The sequence below is a fragment of the Pleuronectes platessa genome, unplaced genomic scaffold (genome assembly GCF_947347685.1).
Source record: "Pleuronectes platessa unplaced genomic scaffold, fPlePla1.1 scaffold_27, whole genome shotgun sequence".
In the NCBI taxonomy this organism is placed as follows: domain Eukaryota; kingdom Metazoa; phylum Chordata; class Actinopteri; order Pleuronectiformes; family Pleuronectidae; genus Pleuronectes; species Pleuronectes platessa.
The window spans coordinates 1,625,386-1,631,767 of NW_026519162.1; the positions used below are offsets into that span (position 1 = coordinate 1,625,386).

Consider the following 6,382-nt stretch of genomic DNA (forward strand, 5'->3'; position numbering starts at 1 on the left):
TCCTCTTCTTCCTCTCTAAATTCCCTCCAATTGGGCCGGCCAATTGGCTACAGATGGCTAGCAGTGTGTTGCCAGCATCAACACACTGCTAGCTATTGGTCTATTGTTTGTCATTGTCAATCAGTCATGGGCTGACAGGCTCAGAGAGCCCTGACAGTGGTGTCAATCACAACACAAACCAGGGTAGGGCGGGACCTCATGGCATTGGCGTGGGGAGTCGCGGGACGGGCTGCTGCTGAGACAGAAACTTAAAATGGATAATAAGAGTAAAAACGCCCGGGTGGCGCTGAGAAGCATCGGGAAAAAGCTGAAGTCTCTGGAGGTGGAGGCTGCTAAATGTGCCAAACTGACGGACCTGTTTGGTGCCGGGTTCACCAGCCCAGCAGCAGCAGGTGCGCCGGGAGATGAGCGAGGAGGACTCGACAATGATGAGCGAGTGGAGGCAGACATGGTAAGTAACGCTGGCCTGGGGCTGGCTAGGCTACATTTTTTAGACATGTCCAAAACAAAGTAGAAAACGTTTTTGATTTGTTTTAATATGCCGAAATGTGATATTATGGGTTATTATTGTTCAGATGATTTAGCTAAGCTAAGTAAGAGCTGCTAACGTCGTTTACTGTTGCCATAGCAACAGCAAACTTTCTGAGCTGTAAATAGAGATGCAGAATCAAGCTAATTCTTTTCAGAAGTTTTATTGTGCTTATGTGTTGATCCTTAATGGTGTGATCATGTACACTAAATGATCAATTATTACAGGTTGTTGTGATATATTTGAGGAGTCGTTCTCCCTCTGTTAGAATTTGGTAAGTTTATCATGTATTTTTTAATGTATAAATTCATACTTCACAATTATAATAATTTTCAAAAGGTTTTAAAAGAAACACACATCCAAAAAGTTCTCAACTCTAGGTGCAGGACAGAGGAAAACATTTTCTTTATTTTTCAGACATTATAATGTATCCATGTCCTTCTCAGGTTGACCACTTGACATGTGAGAGCCTGAGGAGTTGTTCCCCCTCTGTCCATGTTCGAGGACTTGCTCTCTGTCTGCCTCCACTCTCTGCCTTCACTGTACCATGTCTGTTGAGTCTCCTCTAGTCTGGTGAGTTTATCATGTTTTATGAAATCATACTTAATATGTGATGATTAGAGACATTATAATGTATCCATGTCCTTCTCAGGTTGACCACTTGACATGTGAGAGCCTGAGGAGTTGTTTTCCAGACACAGGTAGAGCTGGCAGGGGCGTCACCCATGGCCTGCCCTTTTGGGCTGGGTTTCAGCTGCAGATCTAAAGGCTGCTTCCAGGGGCATGGGGCCCTCAGCCTTTGTTTTTCTTTGCTTCTGCACCTTACAACATACATCACACCTTATTTTCACACATCCAAACACTGTTAACACCACTGACGCGTAACATATTTTACACATCCCACTACGTAGTTAGAGCTATCTTGATTTGGATTTAAATAAATTTACTTTTGGCTTGAGAGGTTTGTGTGTGGCCTCCCTTCTTGTTGCCATCTTTGAGCTAGGTGGTAACAGTAGTATGCATGAGAGAAGACGCCGCGAGATTTGTGGACTTCTATGTGATGTCCGCTGATAATGTAGTGGGCTGGTCTGGACAGACAATGCCAGGGCTGAATTTTTGTCCCAGTCCACCCCTGGTGTGAAGCCAGATGCGTGCGCCCTCCCTGCTGCTGCGGGGCGCTCCACCGGTTGTGGTGACGCTCGCCCTCCCCCCAGCTGACTCGTTATGTGACACCACAGCGGGGCTCGGCTACAGCTGGGGAGACTCCCTCCCTCAAGTTTGCTGGGACGGTGGCTTGGCCTGATAGGGTGGTGCGTATTGTCACATTAACTCCTAAAATTAAGGTTGTAATATTTATTACTAAAGTTGTTTATCTGCCTTCATAGAGGCCCTGCTCCTCGTCGGCCGTCATTGGCCGTCATTGGCCACCGTGCCTCGGACGGACCTGCTTTTAGAGATATCCTAGTCTCCACTGTGACTCCATGCTATACCTTCACGGCGCGTGGAGGGATCACGTCGGGGTGACGCCCGATTTTAAAGTAACCTTTAACCCCATTTATATTGTGTTTATATAGGTTGGTATGTGGTTTATTTTGTTGTTTGTAGTTTGGTTTAACTCATTTTCAATCTTGACCTGTTTTAATCTTCTTTTTATTGTGGTCAGGTGGTGTGGGCCGGAGGTGGTGACACAATTCCTGGTTGGGGGGGTTCTTCACGACCCGTTTTGTTTGGTTTGAAGTGTCACGGGTGGTTTTGTTTATTAATCCCTCCCCCTTTTCTTTGGTTCTCGTCGCCGAGGTAAGTCCCAGCCCTGGTCCGTTGTCAAGTATTTTTATTCATGTGTTAACTCGTGTTTTGTGTGTTGTTCATTGGGTTCTTGGTTATATGTATTTGATTTATATTAAAGTGAGTTGAAACACGTCTCTTGCCCCTGTGATTTTTCGAACCTGTGCTGTTGCACTTAACATATATTAATATATCCTGGAGGTGAAACTCCCTAGGTGCCGTTTTAGCAACTTTCTCAATATCTTTCCCTTACGCTACATGCTGGCCTTATTGGCAGGGTTTCACATGTAAAGGAGCAGAGACGAGTTTGAGTTGTTTTTTCTGGCAGCAGAGAGCATGCTTCGCAACTTGTTGTCTTGACCTGACCTTCTATCAAGTCCAAAGTTTTTCCATATACCTCTTTTTTATGTCAATCTTCAAAACCAAAGTCTGACCTATACAGCATATTGCACGACTTTTTGCCTTCTCTTAAAATAAATTAAGTGAAGGTTTGGTTATGCACTTTGTGTCTAAAAGCTTTCTCTTCTATTTAGTTATCCTATATGTATGTTGCCTGGAGTTTACCCAGTCAACATACCACCTACTCTGAAAGTGTAACACTGACCAGTTGTTCACATTAAGTTGACAGAGTTCACTTTAGCATTTTATGGGTCCTTGCCATGTTCATTATTTTATTTTTGTCTACTGATCTTTTTTAAGCTGTGCCTGTGCCACACTTCAGACTCCTAACAGCGACACAGAACAAATTACATAATAATATATTATTTTAAAAGCCAAAGAAATCCAGTCTCCATGGAAAAAGAAGTTTATTAGTCAGCACATAATGTAGATAAACGCCTGGGTTTCCCTATCCCTATCATCACCTTGGTCACTCGGTTTGGCATTCCATCTGACATTTCTTCTGACCGGGGCCCCGGTTTACATCTGGGCTCAAAAACACTGTGGCAGAGAGCCTTCGGACGAAGTTAAAAAACAAGAAATCTCCTGACTTCTTCATCCCATCGACTTCTACATTGGTGACCTTGATTCTCTCTGGACGGGCATGGCGACAAACGCAGTCTCGCTTAAGCTACCAGAGTTTTGGGAATCGCAAGCCTCGGAAAGGTTTGCTCAGACAGGGGCGCAGTTTGCGCTCAGAGACATTACAGCGGATATCAAAAAGTATTATTATGTTGTTGCAGCTCTAAATAGAGCAACAGCGGGCAGAGTGGTGAGCCTACTGGGGAATCCCTCAGAGCATGATAAATACGGTGTGTTGAAGGCTCACCTGTTGAAGGCTTTTGGACTTGCGGACTCCTAGCGTGCAAATAGGCTTCTTTCGCTAAGCGGTCTCAGCGTCTGCAATATTACAACACTAGCTCTACCTTCCTAGTAGTTTCTGGGCTCTGGTGATCCCGCAGTGTTCATCCCGTGTTAGGCGCTCTCACCACAGCCCTCATCTCATCAGGTTACATCTGAGAGGGCTGAGAGAGGGATGGCGGGTTGTCTGCGTGGGAACGGAGGGCGGGAAGGAAGCCGGCAGAGAGGAAGAGGCTGGTCAACAAGTCCTCCCCACTCTTGATGCAGCCAATCACCAGAGTCGGTGCTGGTGGAGGTTTCGACTAAGGATGGAGCGCACATCAGCAGTGAACCTTAGTGCGTCCAGCATAGGCAGCAAGTTAAGAAGTGCTCTGTCACTAGGGTCGCTGAACCAGGACTTGATGGGTATTGCATTGTCTGGATGGCTACGATAAGCAGCAGGCGAGTTGTCCAGGATGACAATACTGGACGGATCGTTGTGTACTACAGACAGGTCTTTAATATAACTACCTAGATCCAATGTACAATGCTGTCTGTAGTATCTGCGTTTCAGGAAGCTCCTGTTGTTGTCCAGTTTGTCTGCCACTGCTGAGCCATAGATCTCCATACTGGCTGTGAAAACCACCAGCTCATACCACTGGCTCACCACTTCTAAAAAGAAGTCAACATGTGGCCTTTTATGTACAAAGAATCTGACTGGGTGCTCATCAATGATGACTTTAAATATAAAGTCTTGCGGCGTGCCAGGTCTCACTGTGGGTCTGAGGACCCCGTCGTGGTGAGAGTGGATCAGCGTTTCGTCCAGGTCCAGAACCAGAATCATCCTCTTTACTGCATTGAGGCTGGAGATTGGCATCAGAGGCAAAGTGTCGTACCGCACCGTCTGATACTGGATTATCGTCCGTAAGTGCTTCCTGAGGATGCACATGATGAAGTCTCATGTTCTCCACGTGCCGCTGAGAAAAGTGCGGATGCCAAGTAAACACTTCCTGGTCTTAAGCATGGTGATGAGCAGGAATGGACCCCCACAGTCAGGCAAACTTCAATCCTCGGTCGACAGCAAGGTTGTTTTGCCCCCAGGTTGCTCTGGGGTTGAACTGCAGAGGAAACCTGCCTGCTAGTGAGTCAGACCTCGTCTTTAGCAACAGTCGCCAAAAACTAGCGATTCAGATTAAGCAGAGGCCAAGCGAAAAACGTGTGCGTTCCTCCCTCCGCGCACTGGTGGCCCAATTCACTTTAGATGCAGCTTTCTTTTCAATGAGTTACATAGAAATAATCAAATTTGCTATAACTTTAGTCTACTGTCTCAAATAATGATGGTGAGAAGCTGTTATTAATGCATCATTAGCTAATTAATGTTTGTGCTTACTCAGACTCAAACATAGAAAAATTAAAGGTGGTTATTTACACAGTTTGAATGTCTTTGAAGTGTGGAATCAAAGGTAGCTGACTCCAAACAGTGTGGCATCAAAGGCATGTGCCTCTAAACAGTTTGGGAGCAAATGCAGCTACCTTTAAATACTTGCAGTAAGCAGTAAAACTATACTGCTGCTCTTTTCAACAGTTTGTTAAGACTTGGTAAAAAGAGGATTGTGAACAAGAGCAGAAGGAGCAGCGATCTGTTTCTTTTCAGAGTGAAACTATTCTACAGTCACTGGCATCAGGTGACATGGCGCAGCAGGAAAATCGTGTGTCTGGATCTGAATGATCCTTTGTCATTTGACAGTGGACACAGCTACTGTATGAGCTATATTAAAACCCACTGGGACAATGAGGATGAGAGAGGAATCTACAGCTGCCCTCAGTGTAGACTGACCTTCACCTCAAGGCCTCAAATGGATTTTTTCCTGCCACAACCGGAGCCCAAGACTAGAGCTGACTTCTTGGATTTTGCACAGGAAATCACAATGGATCCAAACACTGCATACAGATATCTGCTATTTGCTGAGGGAAAAAGAAAGGTAACACGAATGACAGAAGAACAGTCTTATTCTAATCACCCAGACAGATTCATGGATAGGTCTCAGGTCCTGAGTAGAGAGAGTCTGACTGGGCGCTGTTACTGGGAGGTGGAGATGAAGGGGATAGTAGGAGGAATTTGTGTAGCAGTCACATACAAGAATATCAACAGAGCAGGGAACTCAATGACTGAATGTGTATTTGGAGTAAATGATAAATCTTGGGCTATGCATTTTTCTGGAGAGAGTTATATTTTTTTACAACAACATGACTCCAGTGTCAGGTCCTCTGTCCTCCAGAATAGGAGTGTACCTGGATCACAGTGCAGGTGTTCTATCCTTCTACTGCATCTCTGACACCATGACTCTCCTCCACATAGTCCACACAACATTCACTCAGCCTCTCTATGCTGGAGTTAGGGTTTATTGTTATGGAGTCACAGCTGAGGTGTGTAAACTCAAATAGACTCGAGTCATTAAAAGCAGTGATTAAGATTTGGTGTTTAAATCTTGAACTTCTTTTGTCTCTGTATTTGTTGCTCAAAGTTTGCCGTCCTGACGTTTCTGCTCAACACAGAGATCAGCTGTCAATCAAACACAGACCTTCTTTTATCACAGATATTCAGTTCTACCTTTGTAAAGATAGAAATCTATAAATAGACTGACATGAATGTGTTTGAAGAAACTAATTTAGCTTTAGTTTTCTTTTATAAACTGTATTGATCCAGATCATAATCAATGAGATGATTATTTGTTCTTTACTATTCCACATGTGAGATGGAAGTTAAAACAAACTCATTGTATGGATAAA

At 44.6% G+C, this 6,382-nt stretch overlaps 1 long non-coding RNA gene and 1 pseudogene across 1 annotated transcript; one reads left to right on the forward strand and one right to left on the reverse strand.

Moving 5' to 3' along the window:
• Positions 1-418: 418 nt before the first annotated feature.
• LOC128436449 (uncharacterized) lies at positions 419-1,252 on the forward strand. Its single transcript, XR_008338075.1, has 3 exons — positions 419-451; positions 976-1,102; positions 1,182-1,252. It is a non-coding gene; the product is annotated as an uncharacterized LOC128436449 (long non-coding RNA).
• Positions 1,253-3,884: 2,632 nt separating this feature from the next.
• LOC128436452 (CTD nuclear envelope phosphatase 1A-like) lies at positions 3,885-4,619 on the reverse strand (annotated as a pseudogene).
• Between the last annotated feature and the right edge of the window lie 1,763 nt (positions 4,620-6,382).